The sequence below is a fragment of the Phoca vitulina genome, unplaced genomic scaffold (assembly GCF_004348235.1).
Source record: "Phoca vitulina isolate PV1807 unplaced genomic scaffold, GSC_HSeal_1.0 scaffold8, whole genome shotgun sequence".
Classification (NCBI taxonomy): Eukaryota; Metazoa; Chordata; class Mammalia; order Carnivora; family Phocidae; genus Phoca; species Phoca vitulina.
In genome coordinates, this window is record NW_022589711.1 from 61,367,196 (window position 1) to 61,394,877 (window position 27,682).

Sequence of the window (27,682 nt, forward strand, 5' to 3'; positions counted from 1 at the left end):
GTGTTCAATATCGCTCGGCATCAGGGAAATCCAAATCAAAACCTCAGTGAGATACCACCTCACACCAGTCAGAATGGCTAAAATTAACAAGTCAGGAAATGACAGATGTTGGCGGGGATGCGGAGAAAGGGGAACCCTCCTCCACTGTTGGTGGGAATGCAAGCTGGTGCAGCCACTCTGGAAAACAGTATGGAGGTTCCTCAAAAAGTTGAAAATAGAGCTACCATATGATCCAGCAATTGCACTACTGGGTATTTACCCCAAAGATACAAAAGTAGGGACCCGAAAGGCTACGTGCACCCCGATGTTTATAGCAGCAATGTCCACAATAGCCAAACTGTGGAAAGAGCCAAGATGTCCATCAACAGATGAATGGATAAAGAAGATGTGGTATATATATACAATGGAATATTATGCAGCCATCAAAAGGAATAAGATCTTGCCATTTGCAACGACGTGGATGGAACTGGAGGGTATTATGCTGAGCGAAATAAGTCAAACAGAGAAAGACATGTATCATATGACCTCACTGATATGAGGAATTCTTAATCTCAGGAAACAAACTGAGGGTTGCTGGAGTGGGGGGTGGGGTGGGAGGGATGGGGTGACTGGGTGATGGACACTGGGGAGGGTATGTGTTCTGGTAAGCGCTGTGAATTGTGCAAGACTGTTGAATCTCAGATCTGTACCTCTGAAACAAATAATGCAATATATGTTAAGAAAGAAAAAAAGAAGAAGAAGAATGTAGCAGGAGGGGGTTGGGAGGATGGGTTAGCCTGGTGATGGGTATTGAGGAGGGCACGTTCTGCATGGAGCACTGGGTGTTATGCACAAACAATGAATCATGGAACACTATATCTAAAACTAATGATGTAATGTATGGGGATTAACATAACAATAAAAAAATCACAAAAAAAAAAAAGAAACCTATTAAGTTTCAATTCAGTAAGAGAATTAAAGGAATATGAGAAAATAAAACTCTATTAAGAATGTGATTATGTCACATTAATTCTTTAAAAAAAAAAGAATGGACTGCAGGAAGGCAAGACTGGAAGCAGAGAGATTCATAAGGAGAGTGATAGGGCAAGAGATGGTAGTAGTAGTAGAAATGAAGAAAAATAGATGGATTCACAATATGTTTTGGAAGTGCAGTTTAGACTCACTGATAGACTGAATGTAGAGGCTAAGGGGATGAGAGAACTCTGAGATGACCACCAGGGTTTTTAGCTCCAGCAACTGGGGGGATGGTGGGGCCATTTACTGACATGGGGACTGATCACTCCCTTTGTCTTATTTTCTTTCTTTCTTTTTTTAATTCCAGTGTAGTTTATATATAGTGTTATATTCATTTCAGGTGTATAATACAGTGATTCAACAATTCCAGATATTACTCAGCCCTAACCAAGATAACTGTACTCTTAATACCCTTCAGTATTAAGGGTACTTAATACTTATATGGGCAATTAATCTTCAACAAAGGTACTTAATACTTATATGGGCAATTAATCATGAAAACATGCTGTTAAAAAATTGTTCTCCTTCCAACAGAGACCCCTCTATCTTTCTCTTTCTCTCCTGAGTAGCTTCCCAATTCTTTCAAAGGTATTTCCCTTCTTGTCACAGTTGTATTAGCATTCTAAGCAGAAAGTGCCCTTTTATCACTTTTCCATCCTTGGCTTCTTTCAGGCTTGCTCCATGTGGATTACACATATACAACCAACAAATGCAAAGCTGAAATGGTCAGACTGGACTAAAGACAAAAAGAATTATTCTGACCGCATAGTTACAGGAACACAGAATCATTTCTCAACTAAAATCATTCATCTTTTTTTTTTCTTTTGGGGACCCAGACGATACCATTCTCACCATTGTAATGAATTTTGTATAAGTAAAGAATTAAAGAAATTGTTTTAAAAATGTCTTAGCCACCAATCAAGTGTGACAAATACATTGATATTTTAAGATTCAAAATAAAGAGTCTACTGACATGCCATTAAAATGATAAATTTTAGGGGCGCCTGGGTGGCTCAGTTGTTAAGCATCTGCCTTCGGCTCAGGTCATGATTCCAGGTCCTGGGATCGAGCCCCGCATCGGGCTCCCTGCTCTGCGGGAAGCCTGCTTCTCCCTCTCCCACTCCCCCTGCTTGTGTTCCCTCTCTCGCTGTCTCTCTGTCAAATAAATAAATAAAATCTTTAAAAAAAAAAATGATAAATTTTAAGTATTTTCCCTTTACTTAAAAAAATATTATTTTCTATATATTTATTCTAGAATATACACAAAGGCCAAAGAAGAATATTAGCATCCAGGGATAATTACTATTACATTTTTATAAATATTCTTTTATTCTTCTTCTATGCATACACATTATTTTTTTTTAAAATAGGATTATATAGTATAGACCATTTTGTGATGGGCCTTTTCACTTAACACTATATTATGAATGTTATGGTATTAGATTATCTATCTGTATAACATTTTTATTAGGCAGTAAGTGTTTCATTGTATATCATATAGCTGTGTCATAATTTGTTTAATTCCATTTTGTGGGACATTTAGATTGCCCCCTTTTTGCTACTGAAGACAAAATATCCATGCAACAAAATCTTTGATCATATCTATGGAAATTTTTAGTGATAAATTCTTAGAAACCTGAGTCAACAGGTATTGAAAATATCATAGATTTTGGTATGTTTTTAGTTTACTACAATAAACTGGGAGAAAGTTCCATCCTCAATTCATGAACTTAGAAGTGGCCTGGGGGTGCCTGGGTGGTTCAGTTGGTTAAGCGAGGACTCTTGGTTTAAGCTCAGGTCATGATCTCAGGGTCCTGAGATGGAGCTGTGTGTCGGTCTCCGTGCTCAACAGTGAGTCTGCTTGAGATTCTCTCTCCCTCTCCCTCTGCCCCTCCCCCCACTGATGCTCTTTCTCTCTCTCTCAAATAATAAATAAATCTTTAAAAAAAAAGTGGTCTGGAGTCGTCATATACACACACATAACAAGGCTTGCTCCACAGTCATCTTTAGAATACCCCAGTTTGTAAATATCAAAAATTACAAATGAACGTGTGGGGAAAAGGAGGGAAGCAAACCATAAAGGAGACTCTTAACTAGAGAGAACAAACTGAGGGTGGATGGAGGGAGGTGGGTGCGGGGATCGGCTAAATGGGTGATGGGTATTAAGGAGGGTACTTGTTATGATGAGCACTGGGTATTATATGTAAGTGATGAATTACTAAATTCTACTCCTGAAACCAATACTATACTATTTGTTAACTAACTGGAATTTAAATAAAAACTTGAAACAAACAAACATATAAATAAATACAATTTTAAAAACTGCAAAAAATATTACATTATAGTTATGCTCACAAAGCTTCAAAAAGTAAAAGGCTATTTACTGCCTTACTTCTTACAAGTATAACTAGGGTAAATGAATTATCATTAGGCTGATTAATTAATCATTAATTAGGCCAAAATTAATCATTCTTTATTAGTTCCATTATGCAGAAATTCCTTTCATTACTGCAGGAACTATACTCTTGGTTAAGACATCCTTGTGATTGGATAGAACTAAAAGTGGAAAGTAAACAAGCAGATTTTCAACAAGATCGTGTGTTGGTTGTTGTTGTTGTAAGCAGGAGAGTGGTTGACTACAGGAACCCAAAAGGAACCAAAAGGCCAACCTGAGCCATAGCATCTCTTGGGTATCTACAGTTATATAGCACAAATTTTGGAGTTATTCAGCACAAATTTACATGTCATTTTAACTCTTTTCCTTTCCTACATATTTCCTTATCAATCCTTCCACTTATCCTCCATGTTGCTTTCTAACCACTACTTTCTATCCATTTCTCCAGCCAGAACACACACACACATACAGGCTCCTTCCCACTGTCCATAGCACAGTTCCCTATTTCGAGACTCCCCCACTCTCTGTGACCTTTACAACTGATTGTCTAACCTTCCTCAAACACAATTTTCATTATTTCACTTCTCATTTAGGAATGTTTAGAGATCTCCAAGTTTTATCTTCTCTCACCCCTCAGTCGGAGATCTTTATCAATTGTCTCAACACAAGTTCATCAACCTTTCTGGGATATTTTGTTACTCTCTGACTCAAAGGAATTATCAATGGCCCCATATGAGATATATAATAGTGAATATGTTCTCATGGAACTTTTCTCCTAATAATTCTTCCTTTATTACAGTCATTAGCCTAGTTTTCCGCTTTTTTTTTTTTTAAGATTTTAATTATTTATTTGAGAGAGAGAGTGCATGATAGAGCACAAGCAGGGGGAGCTGCAGAGGGAGAGAGAAAAGCAGGCTCCCGGCTGAGCAGGGAGCCACATGGTCTTGGGTTTGACCCCAGGACCCTGAGACCAGGGCCTGAGCTGAAGGCAGACGCTTAACAGACTGAGCCACCCGGGCACCCTAGTTTTCCACTTCTTAACATCCTACCATTCTTGCCTCTCTTAGACTCATCTCCTGCCACTCCTTCCTTCCCACAACCCCCTGTATTCAAGCCACCGTAGGCAGCTTGTGATCCCTGGAAGACTGATGATTTTCCACATCTCTTCACCTGGACTAATACTATTCCCAAGGCCTTGAATGCCTGTCTTCCTTTCATCATGCAAAGAAAAGTAGGAACGGTACCAATATCACTTCTGCAAAAACTTTCCTAACTCCCTGAACTTGCATTATACTTCCTTTCTATTCATTGCTTCCTACTCCATTTCCCCACAGCATTTGGTTTAAATGTTGTTTGGATTTATGATGAGTTCTATATATTTCCATGCGTCAGACTACACTGTATAAAATCTTTAGGGCAGGGATAATTTCCTGTAGTTATTTCCATATTTCTTATATTCAGCTCTTATTCTTCAAAGGCTGACATAGTGCTTAATAAATGTTTGCATTTTGAATGGATTCAGTTCCCCCAAGTTCTATGTTGTCTTCTGTTCTCTGTATTCTGCTTTAAGTGTCCTGAGTTATTGCTTATGCATAAGGTATATCACAAACTGTAAGGTGGCCTTTGCCTGGCTCCACAACTGCCCTCTTCCATCTCTGCCACCCCTTCTTAGCAACTCTCCTTTCCAAGTGCTTAACAAATACTTTATGGCATTCCACAAAGTCAGAGAAGTATTCTCTAAGCATTTTTCGATTATTATGAAAACTTGTAATTCCCTTGGCTACAGCTTCCAATCAAATTTAAGACAAGAGAATCATTAAAATCAATCATTGTGGGGCGCCTGGGTGGCTCAGTCGTTAAGCGTCTGCCTTCGGCACAGGTCATGGTCCCAGGGTCCTGGGATCGAGCCCCGCATCGGGCTCCCGGCTCAGCGGGAAGCCTGCTTCTCCCTCTCCCACTCCCCCTGCTTGTGTTCCCTCTCTCGCTGTGTCTCTCTCTGTCAAATAAATAAATAAAATCTTAAAAAAAAAAAAATCAATCATTGTACAACACAATGAGGACATAGGTTTCCACATCAACCTTTGTCAACCTTTGGTTGTGTATAAAGACCTAGGAAGTTAAACCCTGATATTATTATCCTTCTCTATTATTTTTACATGGTTTAGAGATACCCTTCTCACACTGCTGATAACGCCTGCCCTTTCACTGAGCACATATGATAAGCAGACTGTGCTGCTGGCCTGACCTGCATATCTCATGTAATCCTTACAGCAATCCTAAAAGTCTATTTTCAAGATCAGAAAACTGAGGCTCAGAGATGTATGGTGAATTGTCCAAAGTTACATAGCTAATACATGGAGGAGCTGATATCCCTGATAAATGATCACCTAGACTTTGAGTGCTCACTTCCAGTAAACCCTTATGTCATTTGAAAACAACACTTGGGGGGAGTGTTAGGGATTTTTAAAAAAATATTGAACTGAAACATATAGCTTTCAGCTATTTGCCCTAGTTTTGTACACTAAGTATATATGTGGAAAGTTTTAATTCTTACTTATGATAGCCTTATTAATATTTAAAGTCTGTTGCTATTTTTTTCAATTTTCTTTTTTTACACCAAATATCTTTAGCTGTTTCAGCTGTCCCTCATGTAACTTGGCCTCAGCTCTCACATGCTCTGGGTTGCTCTCCTTTGGAAAGCTCCAGTTGTGTCAATGAATGTCCCTCTTAAAACTCGATGAAGCCCAGAGCTGTACACAATGCCCCAGATGTTTTCTAACTGGTATAGACTATGATGAAACTATCACCTCCTTTGTTCAGACACTTTACTTCTATTAATGTAGTCTGAAATTGCATTACATTTCTTGGCAATGCTGTCAGTTAAAACCCTGAAGTTTTTTTTCACATGAATTATGAAATTTATGAATGTGAGAGCAATTTATAGACTATAAACTACTATAGTAATGTGATATATTAAAAGTAGCATAAATGGCAGATTTGACCTACTTTTAAAGCAAAAAAGTTCACAGAATAAATTTTAATTGGTGGATTCTAAAAAATCTAATTCTAAAAATCTTCATACCATTTTTAAAAAACAGGTTAAGCCAATTTGCCTGCAAACAATAGAGGAAAATCTCTGTAAGTAGGAACTTTGTCATGCGTGGACTTTAATATTTCTAAAACACTCCAGTGTTCAATATAGAAACTAGGCAACACAATTTTTATTACGCAGGCTGCTACGGACAACCACTATGAGGTCAGAACGTTTATAGTTAGAGCAGTTTCTTCATCAAACACACACATGTAAATTACAGCCTTTGACAGCTGCTTGAGGAAAAATAGTCATCATGGGAAAGCAGGAAGTGCCTTGCCTAAGAACTGGAATCAACTATTCATTTCAGTTCAGAAACCTTTACTAAGCACATAGTATGTATAGAGCATTAGTGTAGGCACTTCTAAGGATGCAAAGAAAGTGGGATTCCTGCTCTCAGTCTAGGAGAAGAGACAGGTATTTATAACCATAAATAGACATAAATACACTCATCATATAAAACCATCATTAATGAGCCCACTTTCATATTCACTCAACACTCTATGGAATAATAAAGATCACTTAGAACAACATGGATTAAGTTATCTGGAATTTTCAGTTAGCTCAGGAGGCCTCAAGTTTTCCACATCCCCAGTAATAGCACAGAGTCACCTCTACTGACATAGTTGCTCATTAATTCATTCAACAAACACATAAAACTCAGGAAACTCTAGTAATTGGGTCTGGTTAGAGTTAATGTATTTATGGGGAATGAAAGCTAACAAGGCAACATTAGTAGGCAGGGGCCAAATACATAGAGCCTTGTATGTTGAAGTGGTGTAGATGGTGTTTTTGTCTAGTCACTACCTTTCTTCACATTCTCCCACTAATAGGACACTTTCCCAGGACAGGACCATCTTCACGTTGCTGGGGAAGGCAGAATGACCCTGATCCCTTCATGCCCCACCAGATACAAGGGTGGGGTGGGCACATAACCTAAGCCTAGACAATCAGAATACCCTCAGGCTATAGTGATTGATACAGGGCCAGCTAGCCAGATAATCAGGGTGCTGCCCTGAACTTTTCTGTTAGAGTTATTAAAGAAGAACAATTCTTTCTAGAAGGGTCGCTAGATGTCAACAATTGAAGTAGTGGTATGGGGGAGGGAGGCTTTTCAGCATCATCCTGATGCCAAGTAGAGACAGTCTAAGACAGAAACCAAGATGATATCACCTGTCACTGAAAAAAGCCAGGTCTGCCCCTGGATTTTATATGTTAGCTAATAAATCCTATTTATTGTACAGGTTAGTTGAGTTGGTTTTTGTTGTTTACAGTTAACTTAAATCTAACTAAAACTTATATTATCATAAAGAATTTGATATCATGACATTCATATCCAAACCCACATTATATTTATAAGTGGTATAGATATGCCTATCTATCTATCTATCTATCTATCTATCATCTATCTATTTATCATCATGTCATACAGGCTCCAACACTGTGCTCAGTAAGCCAATCTAAACTTTATGTAATTTCAACCTCATCTTCAGCAAGGCATATTCTCTATCTCTGTATTCCATATGTAAAATAGATTTTTATTAGTATTCTTACTTATGAAGATGCTTTGAGAATTAATGAGCTCAAATTAGCTGAGTTAGGAAATTTTTAATAGAGCCTGCTGATGCTGAGTGATTATTTAACATACACTAGTGACCTGTTGAAAGCAGGCTTATGAGGCCTCCCAACACCCATGCCTTAATTGTGGCAAACTCCAGCGTTTCTTTAGCTTCTAATTTTGGATGAATATCCAAATTCTGAAATTTACTATCCAGTGCTCTATTCACTAGAGAATATTGCAATCTTAAACCATGCTTCAAAATTGTTCTTCACAAAATTTTATGATGTATCAAAATAAGTCATGTCTGAAGTAAATGTTCTAATTTTAGATAGTGCTTCTTTTTCTATGAAAAACCACTTTAATGTGGAACCATTTCCAGTACACTTACTGGTAAAGACATATTCCAAAAGAAGGAAGTAATTTGCAAGTTTTTTTCTTTTTCTTTTTCTTTTTTTTCTGTCTGAATGAGGCCTCTAAAAACAAATACTCATCTATAATGCATGGAGTTTATTTTAAAGCAAAAATTGTGTCACATTTTACCATGACTAAATAATTATATTTCCTACTTTCTTCCTCCTTTTCTCCAGGCCTAGTAATATTTGTTTGAATTGATCCACAGAAAAATCACATTGAATTTTACCAAAAATTCAATAAAATACAATAATAGCATTAATATTGTAGATGGTCTGCACATGCAAACCAATACACCTGTGATCATTTGATCAGTGAAATTAGCTAATTTCTTATTTAAAAAAAAATAATCAAACAACCAGTGTCATTATTTTTTGACTGATTGGTCAAAGTGGGCTTTGCATGTAGTGACTAAAACAGGCCCAAGGCATCAGAAAAGATGCAAGTTTTGCTCATGAGACCTATACTAAAACTTAATTGCTCAATGTAGTAGTGGCCTGGCTAGGCCTCATACACGCAAAGTTAAAACTTAGTCATGTGAAGATACTTGATACCTACAGCAAATAGGTACCAGAATTCAAATATTTGTTTTGTTTTAGTGCTATGCAAACTCCACGTAGAATTGGGTCAAATCAAACTCAGTTTAGGAGGTTTGTTAATGCATTGGCTATACAATACAATACAATACAATACACACTTTCAAAAGTAAAACTTAGTGTTTTATAATGCCAAATGTCTGTCTGTCCACAGAAGCAACTAATAAAAATCAGAATTAAGAACAAATAGGAAATTGTCTTTTGATACATAAACTAGGGGTTTATATCCCTGCTTATACATTAAAATCAGCTGTGAGATTCTGATTTCTATGGCCTGGGATGGGACCCACACACTTTTTTTTTTTTTAAGATTTTATTTAATTGTCAGAGAGAGACACAGGAAGAGAGAGAGAGAGAGAGCACAAGCAGGGGGAGTGGCAGACAGAGGGAGAAGCATGTGCCCCTCTGAGCAAGGAGCCCGATGATGGACTCGATCCCAGGACCCTGGGATCATGACCTGAGTCTAAGGCAGACGTTTAACCAACTGAGCCACCCAGACATCCCAGACGCATACATTTTTTGAAGCTTCTCAGGTGATCTTAATATATAGGTAAATTTAAGAATGACTGGCCTAAACTTTTCTAATCTTAAAGTATTATTTACCAATAAAGGTAATAAAGAGCATGATAGTTGTTTCTTACATGAATAATTGTGCAAATTACCAAAAGTCCCAGAGATTTGGTCTCCTTGTCTTTAAAATATGAATTATACTATCTGTCACTCAGAATATTTTCGAGGTTTACCAATATAAAGGCTGTAGCCTGGAGTAATGCTTAGCATTTCATGAGCTGAACACTCAAAAGCCACCAAAATATCAGGTAGATAACCAGTCTGGGGGTAAGATGAGAGGGGCTGGTGGAAACTATGGCAAAACAGGAGAGACTCGGTCTAAAGCGGACATCTACTGCTTAGTTCCTGCCAACTGTCATGTAGGAATATACATCAGTAATTCCAGATCTTTTTTCTTAAGAAAAGAAAGAAATATGGATATTTTAAGTGTGAAATTTTTCTACTTTTAAAGCAGCCAAACAAAACATATCTGTGTCACCAATATTCTATTCTGGAAAGTCTTAATTCTCTTACCATACAAACATACTGTGGCCATATGACTGTGGGTGGTTTCAAATTTGTTCTTGTTTTAGGTTAGTTTTAATTAATTAACTATCCATTTATCCTTCTGCCAAGTTTTTCTTCCTAAGTGGATCAAGGATTTCTAATTTATTTTTATTGAGGTAAACTGGCATACAATATTATATTAGTTTCAGGTGTACATCATAGTGATTTCATTATATATATTGCAAAATGATCACCACAATAAGTCTAGTTAACATCCATCACCGTACATAGTTACAGAATTGGATCAAAAATTTCTAGCGATGACTTTGCATGATATAGCCATACAATGAATCTATTAGTCTTCAGGTATTGTGCAGTTAAAATTTGCCCATGGTGCACTTTTTCCCATGTTATTAAGGGCACAATTTTATCTTCCTCTATTTATATCTCCCCTCTCCTATCAACAGTAAATCCTTCTTCAATTTCAACCTCAGCAATTTGTTAGTCATCACTTAATATTTTTCATTTTTTGCCTTTCTTTTGGGGATAAACAAATGTTATTTCTAGTCATCTGAATTGTACCAATAAAGCTTACTTTTTTCTAAAGAACACCACATTTTCTTATTCTACTGTATCCAGTATTACCACTTAGCTTCACTGTTGCTACTATATACATATATACATGAATAAAAGCAGCTTCTTTATCTTTCCTTAGAAACCAAAAAATCCTACGTTACACCAATACCCCTTGTTTACATAAGGTGGGTGAAGTACTTTGAATCCTTTCTACAAGGGCAGAGGTTCTCATTTTCTATAGTAGCAGCTAAACATGAAGGTGACAGGTTTGTGACTGAACTTGCTGAGAAACTCCATCACCATTATAAGCCCTAAACATAGCACGTAGACACAAAAAATTCCTCCATGAATTATGAATGAAAAACTTTTCAAAGTTTTAAAAAATGTAGCAGTTATTTGAGGCCTATAATTGCTGTATAGAAGTTTGAGAAGTTATATCAAAACTGACGGGGGCACCTGGGTGGCTCAGTTGGTTAAGCAACTGCCTTTGGCTCAGATCATGATCCCAAGGTCCTGGGATCGAGTCCCACATGGGGCTCCCCCTGCTCTTCAGGGAGGCTGCTTCTCCCTTTCCCTCTGCCTGCCACTCCCCCTGCTTGTGCTCTCTCTCTCTGTCAAATAAATAAATAAATAAAATCTTAAAAAAAAAAAAACTGATAGGAGGGCACAAAATGAACCGATGGTTGGAAGATGTGATTAATTTGTGAAAGGTGCCGCCTTTCGAGCATGCCTCCAAAAGAGCTGTGTGTGATTAAAGCTATTCTGTGTGGGATTAATTAAGGTTTTGACCTGAATTAGGGTACCTTGAAAACAACAGAGTGATCTTGAAGACCTTTTTGTGTGAATGCAGGCTTAAACAAATCAATTTGAAAATATCCAAATGCCCAGAGTAGATGATAATTGAATGATATTTAACTTAATAGTGATAAATAATACAAATAGTTATAAACATAGCTATAAGTTCAATTAACTCATGATTGATTTTTTTAAAAAGATGTTATTTATTTATTTAGAGAGAGAGCATGGGCAAGGGGATGGGCAGAGAGAGAGAGAGAGTCTCAAGCAGACTCTGCGCTGAGCATGGAGCCAGATGTGGGGCTTGATCTCACGACCCTGAGAGCATGACCTGAGCCAAAATCAAGATTTGGACACTTAATCGACTGAGCCACCCAGGCGCTTAAGCTGACTCCTGTTAACAGAAGAGGAGAATTAAATAAACTTCTCTGTGGAACTCCAGCATTTGTGGAACCCACCACTTCACTTAGGGGAAGGACGCCATAAACTACTTGGAATATGAACTTGTTGAAGGGCAACATTTTCCTCATTCTGCTATGGCAGAAAAAAATCATAGAACTTAAAGAAGTTGTCAGTATAATCGTGTGTGTATATGTAATACACAGACATGTATGCATACATACATAACACGCATGTTGTTATATGTGTGAATGCGTAACATATATATACCCAAGTTTGGCTTCCTTTCTTTCTCTTCCCTTTTTTTAATTCCTTCATCCCTCCCTCCCCTTCCTTCCTTCCTTTTTTCTTGGTAACAAAGAAATAAGTCAACATTCAGTGCTGTGATGCAATCAACTCTTGTGATAAGGTCACATTTAATCAATAATTACCATTTACTAAAGTTTTGCGTAGAGGTATTATTTCAAAATATAACAGATAATTTTAGTTTAGTTTAGGTTATTTGTAGGAAAGAAGGATTCAAGAAGTATGGACTATTCAAATATTTTATGTATTGTATTTGAAGTAGGACCCTTGCTAGCTGTTTTTCATAGAATCATGGAAAGTTAGACCTGGAAGCAACCCAAGATAGCAAATAGATTAAATTCCTCATTTTACAGGGGAGAAGACTGAAGCCCTTGCTAGCTAAGTATCTCTCACAGACAACTAGGATTTAAGCCCAAGTCTTCGGACTCTAAGTCAGCAGCTTTTTCAACTCTACCAACAGCCAATCTGAACCAAACCAAACAAAACAAAAACCAAACCAAACCAAACCTGAGTCCATAATTCTCAGCCTAAAGTTAACTGAAAAAGAGAAAAAAGTCCTTTCCATTTTGTGAAAAGGTCAGCCAGAGTAGTAAAATACAGGTAAAGAGACTATATTTTTATTCATTTGTTTAAATTTTCAACCTGTAGTTTTCATACAATATACATCATTTAACCCATAATTCCCACCATAATAAAGTAAAAGACTGGTACTGGGAAACATTGTTTTTCCTCAAGATGATCAGTTATAATCATGTAAGTTAGCTCTGATATTCATATTCATTGTCACAAAATAGATTAGACTAGGAATATTGAATGCTATGTTATAAAGAACTGAAAATAGAATACATATTTGGCATCAGAAAACTTTGAGTTCCAAACCTACCCAGTTACTTACCAACTGGGTGACCCTGGGAAACATAAACTCTGAACCTTGGTTTCCTTACCAGCAAATTGGGTGTATTAGTACATATCTCTGAGGATTCCTCTGAGTATTAATAAGATGATGTACTCAAAGTGCCTGGCTCTCATGCTCACTAAGATCCAATGCCTCATCCCTGAAATTTTAACAGCAATGGACAAGAAGGTGGTTGGTGAATTTTCTGGGGCTATGCTGAGATGACTGGTTGATATCTGAAACTACTTATAAGACTGGACATCCATGAAAGAATACCTTCTTATTTTAAGTTTTGTTTCCCATAAGCCATTTGGTTCTAAGTATACTGGTCATTTGAAAGCCTTTTTTGTACTCATTCTGGTTTGTAGTTTCCAAGGTAAACTTAATATCCTTGTCATTTCCCTAGTGTGACACCAAGTGCTCATTAAATGCTTGTTGAGTGAATGGCACTGAGCTTTCCATTAGGCACGTGCTTGGTGCATATATTCACACACAGGAGCTTGTGTGAATGTAAATTCAGGGGCAGACACTTGGCCAGCCCATCATTTTGTTCACAGCCATACGTATTCCCAGTGCTTATACCAGTGCTTGGCACATAGAGTTCAGAAATTTTTTGTTGGATAAATGAATGAAAGTGTATGTGTATACTCTCCTATCCTAGACACTGTAGGAAGCAAGCTATTAATGGTTCCCGCTTTTTCAAAGCACTTGCTTATGCCAATGTATCCGATGAAAGACTGAGAAACAACAGGACAATTTAAGAAGTTATCTATACTTCCATTGTTCAAGTATTCACATTTGTGCACTGTTTTTAGCTGCTACCATTAGGAAAGGAAAAGTGAGATCATATCTAAAATGAAACTAAAATTAAAAATTCTGTTCTTAAGAGACTTTCCTAAAAAGAGATGATACCACATGCCCTTACTGTCATATCAAAAGATGGCTTTTCACATTTGTGGCCTTTCCTAAGTTCATAAACAATAAGAAAGAAAATGTTATTTAAGTTTCATTTGGTTTATGTGCCTGTCTCCCCTGTTCAACTGCAAGTTCTTTGAAATTAGGGACTGTCACTAGTTGGGAGTCTGCATCTTCCTCACCTGACATTATCTGACATATACTTAGGTGCTCAATAAATGCTTGAAGGAGGAAGATGATATTTGTTTGTTCAAATGGAATTTACCTAAGTACTAAAACTTGTATTTATGAGCCCGGTTTTAATGTCTCTTTCATGTTTCCTTGACATGCTTTCTAAAGTCAAGATCATTTTTTAAAAATACATGACTAATTTTGGACTGCATCTGGTCATTTTATGACAACTGAAATAGATGAGTGCATATAGACAGCATCTATAATAAGAACAGGATTCTTTTGAGTGACCGGAGCATCATGTTGCCATCAAGTGTACAGTGGAGAGGACTAGCAGGCTCCCTTTCCAGTTCTTGTCTTATTCTGTGCCAACTGGGCCCTCGGTCTTATTGGTATCCAATAATCAGCCCGATTACAGCTAGCCCTGGGAGACATGACAGAAAGAGAGTCCTCATCTTGCATTAATTGCTCCTATTGAAACTATGCCACATCTCTCCAAGCTAGATGTTGCTTAGTATCCCTTTGATATGATAATGACATGCTTCTTAGCAGATGAATATGCAAATTAAAAGCAGTAATTTGGTGGCATGCACCTGCTGACACTGCACGGCTATGCTTATGTGCTCTGCTGTAACACTGCAGCCACACAAAAGCATCACAGAGGTAAAATTAAATTCTAATGTCGTATATATTAAACAGATGCTTCCACTTTTCTTTGTATATCTACTTTTACAGATTTTGCCATTGGAATCTCAGTTCTCTTCATGCAATTAATGGACATTGATGTGTCATACACAGAAGCGTACTCAGTGCCATTTAAGGAGGCTGATTTTAAAGAGGTGGCTTACATATATGCACATTAGGAGATGAACATTTCTTCTTCATAGCATAGAAGCTGATGACTTTACTCTTGTTGCACAAAGACTTCTATTCATACATGGAATGTATCCTTGGGCTGCAAAGCCGAAAATCACGTTTCTACAGCAAAGATGTGCACTGAAATAGAGTTACTTCACATCATCTGAAAAAGGATTCCAAAATGACTTGAAGAGGCTAGCAAAATACCCAGAATCGATAAGCTAAATTCTCTGCTTCAAGAGGCAAGTTACAATGAATGAGAAATGGTGATTGCTTAGGTGGGAACCTAAAAGTCTTTATCAATGTGTCATGTGGCTCAACCAGTCAGAACTAAGCATTCTTAAGACAAAATTTTATAAAGGGTGCTACTTCTCTATTTTTCCCCTGCCCTTAAGCCAGGTAGCATTCACACAGCTACATATATATGTATATGACAATAACTGAATTGATTGAGATTGAACTGTTTAATAGGGCATACACAAATTAAACACATATTTTTATACAGTGAGCATTTTATACTATGCATTTAATGATTACATATTATATAAAGTGGACACGCTCCAATTTAGTTAAATCTCTTTTGCTGGACATCTGTGTTTTTTCCAATTCTTTAATTACATAAATACTACTGCAATGAACATCTTCAAACATTGAGCATTTTCCCTCCTTGTGATTACTTCTCTGGAGTAATATTCCAGGTTACTGGAATATTACTGGAATGAGATTACTAGGTCAAAAGGTAAGGCCATGTTGAAGACAAAAAAAGAAAATCTCTGGCGAACTATTTGTCTTATTTCACACGTGTATGCTTTTTAGAAACTTAGCAAGAGAGATGCTTTTATGGTTACACAACTGGAGACTCAATTTTCAGCTTCCATATACAGGCATGTTACATGTCTCCATCTACATTGATTTAAACATATTTTGTATCTAAGTTTTAGATATGGATGGAATGATTGATTGCTACTTCCTAATGCCACTAAGCATCCAGGAGTAAACACTACAGAGAAATACAATTCTTCTCTTAACTTTTTAATCTGATGCTGGATACAGTTTATTAAACTGAGTAAAAAAGTTTCAAGGTTATTTCTACTTGCATAAAAAGCCCAATTACTGGTAAGTTTTGTGGAAATATCTGCTACATTTATATGCAATTTAACTTTTTACCTCAAGGAATCATATTTTCAAGTTTTAAATTGTTTGTAGTCCTTAAAAAATATATAGGGTGTATGTGCAATACAAAGAAGGTCAAGATTTGTGGTAATCTTCAAAACTTTCATTTTCATTTTATATTATAAAACAAATGTCTATTATTATTAGACCATTTATAGATTTTTCAAGACTTCTAAGTTTTCATTATTTAATAACCACATCATCAACAAAATTTAACTTTTCAACAGAATAAAAATAGTATTTGCAATGACTTAGGATAACAACTTAGGATAAGCTGGGAAGTTGTTCCATTCTTTTCTGCCTCCTTTCAACCTTTGAAATTGCTGTAAGTTTCTTTAATACTGTACTACTTTGAAGAGCAGGATATAAATTCTTTTTTTTAATTAAATTTAATTTAATTTAAATTCAATTAATTAACATATAGTGTATTATTAGTTTCAGAGGTAAAGTTCAGTGATTCATCAGTCTTATATAACACCCAGTGTTCATAGGATATGAATTCTGAAACCCAGGTTTCCCTAATACTGGAACGTTCACTATAATGGGAACCAGGAGATGCAGGTTTTAGATCTGACTGTGACATAATCAGCTGGACAAGCAATTATATTGAACTTTTCTGGGCCTCGGATTTTCACTGGAAATAGTCATCCACTTAACAAATACTTATTGAATGCCTACTGTGTGCTAGGCATTGTTCAAGGTGATGGAGATAAGGGCAAGGAATAAAACAAGGGCCTCTCTTCTGGAGCGTATGTGCTAGTATGGGATAGAACAAATACATACATGCAATACGAGGTGGCTGGAGCTCAGTCCCTTTACAGTGCTCCACACCACTCCATCTTCTCTGCCCATCGCCAGCAAGCCTTCAGACTGACTCCTGAGACCAAGCTCTGATTCAAGTTATATTTAAAATGAATACACTCACTAATGGAAATTTGTTATTTCTCCTATAATTAAAAAATCCTCTCAGTAAACTTCTGCCTATAGCTACCAACTTATTTCTCTGTTCCCCTTTACTTTTTTAAAAAAGAAAGAGAGAAAGCACAGAGGGAGAGGGAGAGGGACAAGCAGACTCCCCACTGAGCGCAGAGCTCCATGACCTGAGGACCCTGGGATCATGACCAGAGCCGAAGGCAGAGGCTTAACCGACTGAGCCACCCAGGCACCCCTCCCCTTTACTTTTTAAAGAAAAAGTTCTTGAAAGAGTTCCTGTACTTATTGTCTCCAGTTCAACTTCTCCCATTTTCTCTTGGACATGACATCACTCTAAACAAGTTTTGCTCCCACTATTCTATCCAAATTGTTCTTTGTCAATATCACAAGTGACCTCCACATTGCCAAAGCCACTGGTCAAGTCTCAGTCCTTTCCTTATTCTTCCCCCTACTACTAATTCTTGCTACTATTAAGTATAATGATAATCATAGCCAGTATATATTTGAAAGTTACTAGGAGAGTAGATCTTAAGAGTTCTCATCATTAGGAAAAAAACATTTTTCTTCTTATTTTATACCTGTATGAAATGATGGGGGTTAACTTAACTCACTGTGGTAATCATTTCACAATATATATATCAGGTAATTGTGCTGTACACCTTAAACTTACATAGTGCCGTATGTCAGTTACATCACAATGAAACTAGAAGAAAAAATAACAAAAATGTCCAACAATAAAAAAATAATAATCATAGTTGTCATTTATTAGGCACTTGCTATACTCTAGGCACTACTCTAAGTGTGTTAAACAAAGTGAGGCACATAAGCCTCACAATAACCATATAAAATAGCAGCCATTATAATACCCTTTTTACAGATGGAGGAGACAGAGACGGGTAGTGACTTTTTCAAGGTCACACAGCAAATAATCTGCAGAGCTGGATTTGAACTTGGCAGACGCAGAATCTTCATCTTAGCCACTATGTTATGCTGACTCTTTGGCATTTGACTGAATTGATTGCTCCCTCCTCCTTAAAATACTTTCTTCACTTGGCTTCCAAGACAGTATGCTTCCCTGGATTTTTTCCCTATCTTCATGGCTGCCCCTTCTCATCCTCCCTGCTGGCTTTCCTAAATATTAACATTGGAGTGTCTTAGAGCAAAGTCCTTTAATCTCTTCTCTCTATTCACTCCCTTAGTGATCTTATCACAAATCTCATGGCTTTAAGTCACATGTAAATTCTGACAATTCCCCAATTTTTACCTCAAAACTAATGTTTCCACTAAAAGGCAGATTCAAATATCCAAATGCCCACTTGACATCTCCACTTTGAGATGTAAATATCACAAACTTAACAAAATTGGACCTAAACTCTGATAATCTCACTTCTATCCCAAACCAGCTTCTTTTCTCAGTTAAGAATAACTCCATTCTCAGAACTCGCTTAGGCTCAAAATTTTGGAGTCTTCCCACACAAATTGCCAACAGACACATGAAAAAATGCTCAACATCACTTGGCATCAGGGAAATACAAATCAAAACCACAGTGAGGTACCACCTCACACAGGCCAGAAGGGTTAAAATTAACAAGTCAGGAAACAACAGATGTTGGTGAGGATGCAGAGAAAGGGGAGCCCTTTTACACTGTTAGTGGGAATGCAAACTGGTGCAGCCTCTCTGGAAAACAGTATGGAGCTTCCTCAAAAAGTTAAAAATAGAGCTACCCTACAACCCAGAAATTGCACTACTAGGTACTTATCCAAAAGATACAGACATAATGATTCAAAGGGGCACCTGCACCCCAATGTTTATAGCAGCAATGTCCACAATAGCCAAACTATAGAAAGAACCCAGATGTCCATGACAGATGAATGGATGAAGATGTGGTATACATACATATACATACATACATATGTAGACACACACACACACACATATATATATACACACATATATATATTCCATTGTGTGGAATATATAGACACACACACACCCCCACACACACAATGGAATATTACTCAGCCATCAAAAAGAATGAAATCTTGCCATTTGCAATGACATAGATGGAACTAGAGGGTATTATGCTAAGTGAAATAAGTCAAAGTGAGAAAGATAAATACCATACAATTGCACTCATATGTGGAATTGAAGAAACAAAACAGATGAACATAGGGGAAGGGAAGGAAAAATAAAATAAGATGAAAATAAAAAGGGAGGCAAACCATAAGAGATGCTGAACTCTAGGAAACAAACTGATGGTTGCTGGAGGGGTGGTGGGTGAGGAGAAGGGATAATTGGGTGATGGGGATTAATCATTAAATTCTACCCCTGAAACTAATAATACAGTATATGTTAACTAAACTGAATTTAAATAAAGAATTTTTAAAAATTTGGAATCTTCCTCCACTCTCCTCTTTTTCTCACACTCCATATCTTATCTATCAGCAAATCTTGTTGGCTCTACATTTGAAATCTTCTAGATTCAACTATTTTCCACTACTCCCACTGCCACCATCCTGGTCCCAGCCACAGCCAATTCTCCTTTGATTATTGCAGTAAACTCCTAACTACTCTCCCTACTTATTCCTTTGTTCCTTTACAATCCAGCCAACCCACCAACCAGAGTTAGTTTTCTCAAGCGGAACTAAGACCATCCAACCCCTCTAAATCGTCCAATGGCTTCTCATTTCATTCAGTAAGAACCCAATGAACTCAGTAGAGTTGCAGGACACAAAATTAATACTCAGAAGTCAATAGCATTTCTATACAACAATAATGAACTATCACAAAGAGAAATTAAGAAAGCAATCCCATTTATAATGGCATCAAAAAGAATAAAATACCTAGGAATAAACTTTACCAAAGAGGTAAAAGATCTATACTGTGAAAACTATAAAACACTGATGAAAGAATTTGAAGATGATACAGACAAATGAAAAGGTATTTCATGCTCATGGATTGGAAGAATATTGTTAAAATGTCCATACTACCCAAAGCAATCTATAGATTTAATACAATCCCTATCAAAATACCAACATTTTTCACTGAACTAGAACAAATAATACTAACATTTGTATGGATCCACATAAGACCCCAAATAGCAAAAGTGATTTTGAGAAGAAAGAATGAAGCTGGAGATATCACAATACCAGATTTCAAGATATACTGCAAAGCTGCAGTAACCAAAACAATATGCTACTGGCACAAAAACAGACACAGATCAATGGAGCAGAATAGAGAGCCCAGAATTTACAGAATTTATGACACCTACATGGTGAATTAATCTATGACAAAGGAGGTAAGAATAAACAAAAGGGAAAAGAAAGTCTCTTCAATAAATGGTAGCTGGGAAAAGAGCTACATGCAAAAGAATGAAACTGGGCCACTTTTTAACACCATACACCAAAATAAACTCCAAATGAATTAAAGACCTAAATGTGAGATCTGAAACCATAAAAATCCTAGCAGAGAGCACAAGTAATAGTTTCTCTGACATTGGTCATAGCAACATTTTTCTAGCTATGTCTTCTAAGGCAAGGGAAATAAGCAAAAATAAACTATTAGGACTACATCAAAATGAAAGACTTTTGCACAGCAAAGGAAACCATCAATAAAACAAAAAGGCAACCTACTGAATGAGAGAAGACTTGCAAATGAAATATCCAGTAAGGGGTTAATATCCAAACTATATAAAGAACTTATACAACTCAACACTTAAAAACCCCCAAACAATCTGATAAAAATGGGCAGAGGACCTGAACAGGCGTTTTTCCAAAGAAGACATACAGGTGGCCAATAGACCTATGAAAAGATGCTCAACATCACTAATCATCAGGGAAATGCAAATCAAAAGCACAGTGAGATATCACCTTACACCTCTCAGAATGGCTAAAATAAAAAACACAAGAAATAACAAGTGTTGGCGAGGATGTGGAGGAAAAGGACCCCTTGTACAGTGTTAGTGGGAATGTAAATTGGTGCAGCCATTGTGGAAAAAAGTATGGAGGTTTCTCAAAAAATTAAAAATAGAAATACCATGTGATCAAATAATTCCACTATTGGGTATTTACCCAAAGAAACTGAAAACCCTAAGTCAAAAAATATACGCACCCTTATGTTTATTACAGTATTATTTAGCATTAATACCCAAGACATGGAACCAATCTAAGTGTCCATCAATATACGAATGGATAAGGAAGATGTGGTTACACATACACACACATACACACACACAATGGAATATTTCATAGCCTTTAAAAAGGATGAGATCGGGGCACCTGGGTGGCTCAGTCATTAAGCATCTGCCTTCGGCTCAGGTCATGGTCCCAGGGTCCTGGGATCGAGCCCCACGTTGGGCTCCCTGCTTGGCGGGAAGCCTGCTTCTCCCTCTCCCACTCCCCCTGCTTGTGTTCTCTCTCTCTGTGTCTCTCTGTCAAATAAATAAATAAAATCTTAAAAAAAAAATAAAAAGGATGAGATCTTGTCACTTGCGATGACATGGATGGATCTAGACGGTATTATGCTAAGTGAAATAAGTCAAACTGAGAAAGATCAATACCATACAATTTCACCCATATGTGGAAAAACTAAAACAAATGAATAAACAAACAAAAAGCAGAATTAGTCCTATAAATACAGAGAACAGACTAATGGTTGCTAGAGGAAGGGGGTGAGGAGATGGACAAAATAGATGGAGGGGAGAGGGAGATACAGGCTTTTAGGTATGGAATAAAAAAGTCATGGGAATAAAAGGTACAGCATGGGAAACAGAGTTAAAGCTATTGTAATACCATTGTATGGTGACCAATGGTAGTTGTGGTGAGGATATTATAACGTCTAGGGAAGTTGAATCACAGTGTTGTACACCGGAAACTAATGTAACACCCACTTTCCTCCCACAAAACCAAAAGCCATTATAATGGTCTACAAGACCCCCTAAAACCTAGCCCCCTAGTATGTCTCTGACCTTATCTCCCATGATTCTATCCCTTGCTCACTCTGATCCAGCTCCACAGGGATTCTTGCTCTTCCCAGAATTTGCCAGGCATACCTGGGCCTCTTTGCCTTTGCACTGACTCTTTCCTCTTTCTGGAATCTTTTCTTCTTATATGTGAACCTGGCTTTTTCCCTCTATCTTTCAAGAATTTGTTCAAATGTCCCCTTTTCAGGGAGGCCTTCCCTGACTACCCTATTTAAGTTGTACCCAACACTTCCGATTCCTTTTCCCTGCTTTATCATTTGTTACACTATATATTTTATTTATTTATTTATTATTTTTTCTGTTTCCCCATATAGAATGTTTCATGAGCAGTGAATTTTGTCTGTTTTCCATACTATCTGTTCCTAGCACCTAGAACATTATCTGGCACACGGCAGGAAAATTTATTAAGATTGTTTTCTGAGGCATAATGTGCAGTAAATTAAAAAAATAAATAATTGCACTTGCACTTGAAGTAAATGTGTACTCATATTTGTTGGATATGTATGTGTATACATATATGTTTTGTTATATGTATTATTAAAACCCTATGTATCCTTATTATTATTACTTTTTTCTACTTTATTATTTTTATTATTTTTTTTTTTTCTTTTGAGAGAGAGAGAGAGCACAGAGGGGAGGAGCAGAGTGAGAGGGAGAAAGAGAACCTTAAGCAGGCTCCACACCTAGCGTGGAACCAGAGCAGGGCTGTGCGGTCTCCTGACCTTGAGATCATGACCTGAGCCCAAGTCAAGAGTTAGATGCTTAACCAACTGAGCCACCCAGGCACCCCAACTTTTTTGCTACTTTAATCATCAAATTCTAAGAGGGGATATATTAACTTCTTCCACTAAGATTATGGATTTGACAATATCTACTTGTATTTCTAATAGACAGACCCTGAAATCATCACCTGAGCCAAACTCAAGAGTTGGGTGCTTAACCGAGTGACCCACCCAGATGCCCCACCTTTACTTAATTTTTTTAATTGAATGTTGAAAAGAATACATTAAGTCCCTAATACTCTTCTACGAACACACAGATACACACACACAGACACACACACACACGCATGCATGCACACGCATGCTAGGATGTGTTCCTTGAAAATGCACTTATTTCCAATAATCTCATTTTTCTGTTTCCTAACTCCTTTTTGATGCTTCTTACTGGAGATTATATTTGCTGTCTATAAGCTATACTTTGCTTCCCTTTAACCCACCAATGAAATTCTGTATAAACAAAAACCATAAAATCATGCACAAGGAGAAGTAATGTTGCTGTAGAAATATTATTTTGCAGGATCATTTTAGCATTTCAATACTCCATAATGAAACAATACTCCTTAGGTTTGGTTTCAGATATTAGAAGGTCTGAAGGTCTGAATAAAGAGCTTTATATGGGATTTCATATAAGACACACCTGATAGGCACTTTACTGGCAAACAAAAACGAATACATTTTAAAGGAAAGATGAATCAACAAATCATCAATATTCTTCCTAAAACCCATTCTTAAGCATTTGTAATTCCTCTCTTGAGTAGTTTAGATTACATGAGATAGACTTTGCTAATATCACATAGTTTACAATTCTAAGAACTATAAAATTACCCTCAGGAAGCAATCACACTAAATGAATGGCCCCGTGAAGAGAGTAGTTATTGCTTCATTGATTCATATCTGACCGCTAAAATCGCCAGGAAGATGTCTTCCTTTCTACCAGGTACCATTTTCCCCACACATGTTTATGGTGTTTTGAAAGAAAGAAAGAAAGAAAGAAAGAAAGAAAGAAAGAAAGAAAGAAAGAAAGAAAGAAGGAGAGAGAGAGAGAAAGAAAGAGAAAGAGAGAGAAAAAGAAAGAAAGAAAGAGAGAGAGAGAGAAAGAAAGAAAGAAAGAAAGAAAGAAAGAAAGAAAGAAAGAAAGAAAGAAAAAGAAAAATATCCTCAGACTCTGTAACTACTAAATTTCAATGAAAGAAGCAGGGACTGTTGGTATAAACATCTCTCAAAGGCAATACCAGTCTGTGAGTAAATTTATAAACAAAAAGTACATTTTTAAGTGACATAATTTATCAAACAGCTAACTGTCCCCTCCCCCGGCTCACTTCCCTTTTCACTCTGATTTGGAAAAAAAAAAAATAATAGCAGGAATGCAACTAAGTACCATTCTGTATTCAGCCTTGGGGAAAGAACAGGGGTGGCAGGGCCCTGGTGACCAGCGAATTCCTGCCCCCCCCCTCCTCTGTAGGGGGCCAGGACTGGCAGACATTCTCATGAGCGATTGTGGACAGTGATTCCTGATTTTCTGATTTTTAAAAAGAAACTGAAAATCCCGATTTTTTTTAAACAATGTAAACTGTATCAACTTATTTTTAAAAAATGTAAACACTCAGAGCGCCTGGGTGGCTCAGTAGGTTAAGCATCTGCCTTTGGCTCAGGTCATCAAGCCCCGCATCTAGGATCCCAGGGTCCTGGGATAGAGCCTGCTTCTCCCTCTCCTGCTCCCCCTGGGTGTGCTCTTTCTCTCTCTGTCAAATAAATAAATAAAATCTTAAAAAAAAATTAAAAATGTAAACACACTCCAGGTTGACAGTGAGTGTGTCAAATGCACATATTTTTGGCCTACACGCTGCACCTAGGCCATAGGTTTGCAACCTCCGGAAGGCCAGCAGTTCTGTCTCCATTTGGAGTAAGGTGAGGGTCAACCACCCTCAACCACAAAATTATAACTGCAACACTATTTCCTTCTTTCTCCATTAGTCACTATCTCCATACATAATATTTTGAACAGAAAACAAGAATGCTCACTTAAGACGAAAGGCCTGGGCTTAGAAGGACAGAAAGGAAAATAACCCAGATTTGTCACATGGAAATATATCACGGTCTAATACAAATAATTTCTATTTCGTGCTTTATAAACATGTATTTCATTGCTTATACATCAAGTACAGCCCATATTACTTTTCAAGTGCTGAAATTTGTCAGAGAGACTGTCAATGTGGTGAGATAATTTCCCTCTCTTGCTCTGTTAGGTCAAGTGTTAACCTCATAAACGCCCATGTTTACGTGTTAAATTCCTATTGCAGCAAAACAAAAACAAAAAAACCCCCCATAAAACACAGTTTCAGCTAACACAGGTGTAAAATTCCAAAAGCAATTGATCTGACACTAGTATTTAGTGACTCCCAGTTACAAGAAAATATTTTAAAACCAAAAACCCAAAATACTATCCAAATACTATCAAACATCAAGTAAATCTTCAGTCACAGGGCATTCATTGGCATACTGTTAGTAACTCATTCATGGGGTGAGCTGAAAACCCATAATCCCTTAGGTGATTTCTTTCTGAAAAGCTGGACCACTCAACTGACAGCAACATGTTTGTCCAACACTATGCTAAATTCTCTTTTCATTTTTTTTTTTTCTTAGCACCCTTCCCTCTTGCCTGTTTTCCAGGGCTTCTGCTGACATGTCACAGCCTTGGGATTCACTGTCAATTTTCCTGGCTTGGATTTTTCTTTCCTCTTACCTCTTTGAAAGGGGCCTGGTGACAAGGGGGGTGTGGGTGGACAGAGAAACAAGCATGTTTCTTGATTTAGCCCGCCCAACTTCACAGAGCCAACGATCTTTCAGTGCGTGCCTTCTCACGCACCAGCTCCACCCGTGTCTTACCTGGTGCGTGACCTTCAGTTGAAAATTCCAGCAGCGTGCAACTTGTCTTTAGCAAATGAACTGTAAGTGTGCCAGCTGCCAGATGTCTTCATTTTTCAAACACCTTCAAAACTGCTTCTGGCACAGTTCCATAAGCAAAACAGGCTAAGCTGTAACTCTAGTTTCCATGCTGTGAGCAAAAGAAGAGGTGGTGAGGGAAGCAGATGGAGGCAAGAGAAACATGTATTGCCTTCACATCTTGAAACAGAGGGTAAGTGGAAGGAAGTGGAAGTGACGAGGCTACCCTCATCAGTAAATATTTGCATGAAGAGTTATCTATGACCTGTGATATGTTCGAGATGCACATGAATAGTCACTTACAACAATATAGTAATTTGAAATACGATGGTTTTGTGAGTGTAACAAAATAATTATGATACATCTGCCTAAAAAAGACGACTTTGGGCTCTTAAGATAATAAATAGATGTAAACTTAAGGAGAGTTATCAAAAATGAAATAATTCTTTTTTCTTGGTCTTCAGCAATGCAAAATTTTCTTGCTGTCAAAAGTAGGATTTTGAAGTGGGAGACTCAAGAAGGAGCTTCTAGATGCCAGAGGATGGCCCTAAATTCTTATCCTGTCCAAAGTCATCTTCGAAGCCTTCTGGTGGTTTAAATACTTAAGCCACATACTATGAGGGGACAGATTTAAAGAATAAGGCACGTTGCAAACATTTAGAATGACTGGCATTACTTTGGAAGTAACTGAAGCCCAGAGACTGAATACTACTTAAATGATACAAGTCAGTCAAAATTATTGAGAAAATAGTGATACTGAATTGGAACCTGACAACGTTTATAGCACAAAAACAGATATTCACACTTGAGCCTAGGGAAAAGTCAGAATATGGCCATTTAAGATCAAGTTGAATTAATTCAAAGAGAATTATTTCAATCAGTATCTTTCCATAGCTCTCATAATAGAAATGAAGACATCCTATGTGAACTACATGATGGAATAAAATTAAAAGTAAACTGCACAAGGAAAAGAAAAAAAGACCTGCCAGTGACTTATATTTTCTGTCATTAAGCTCTGACTAGGTATATTGTGTTATCCACCTCATATTCACAATACAGAAGCTTATCTTTAAGTGGCTAGACATCTACACTTTGAAAGAATATGGATGAAGTGTGAAAGTGATAGGGGCTATATTTGGAGACACATTGCAATGAAACCCAAGAAGGGAAATAAAACCTTCTTTCTACCTATCAATGAATACAAAATTCTAAATTTTGATTCTTAATTAAGAAGGCTGATGAAAAGGAGATGTGCTTATAAAAGGTTCCAATTCAGTGAGAAGCACTGGTCTTAGAGGATATATGCCACTGGTAAAATCATAAAAAAAATGGGGTTTGCTTTTCTGCCTTCTAATTCTACAGTCCTTCATGCGCTTCTCCCAATGAAACACAACATACCCTGTACGTGCCCTTCACCTTCCCACCTCTGTGGATGACAACAGCGTGAGCATTTTGTCCTATCTTTACCATTCATTCTTGTTTATTGAATTCTTGTCCATCCTTTAAGCTTTGGCTCGGATGCAAGCATTTCCATGAACTTTTCCCAAACTCCTCCACCTCCACTGAAAGAAATCACTTTCCTGTGTTATTCTCATAGCATGACTCTTGCTTTTTATGTTCCTCTCTGTCTTGCTGTGTAGACTGTAAGCATTTTGAGGACTGAAATCATGTCTCTTGTGTTGTAAAACCCCAGAATACCTAGTACACCATGCCCATGCAGATGCCTCAGTAAATGCCAGAAGAGAACTGGACGTCTAGCCTTTGGGTCAGTCAGCAATGTCCTCATCCTGTCCTCTCCCTACAACGAATCACACGGTAGGCCTTTTTTAT

The 27,682-nt window shown here is 37.3% G+C and overlaps 1 protein-coding gene across 10 annotated transcripts in view; it reads right to left on the reverse strand.

Annotated features, from left to right (window-relative positions):
* The window catches only part of SOX2 (SRY-box transcription factor 2), an 808,376-nt gene that overhangs the window by 306,350 nt on the left and 474,344 nt on the right, over positions 1-27,682 (reverse strand). The window contains exon 1 of one of the 10 annotated variants that reach the window (XM_032407122.1): positions 25,796-25,886. The exons of the other annotated variants lie outside the window; for them this stretch is intronic. The gene's annotated coding sequence lies outside the window, so the exon portion shown is untranslated. Of the gene's footprint in view, positions 1-25,795; positions 25,887-27,682 lie in introns of those variants that run through there. 10 annotated transcript variants of the gene reach the window in all.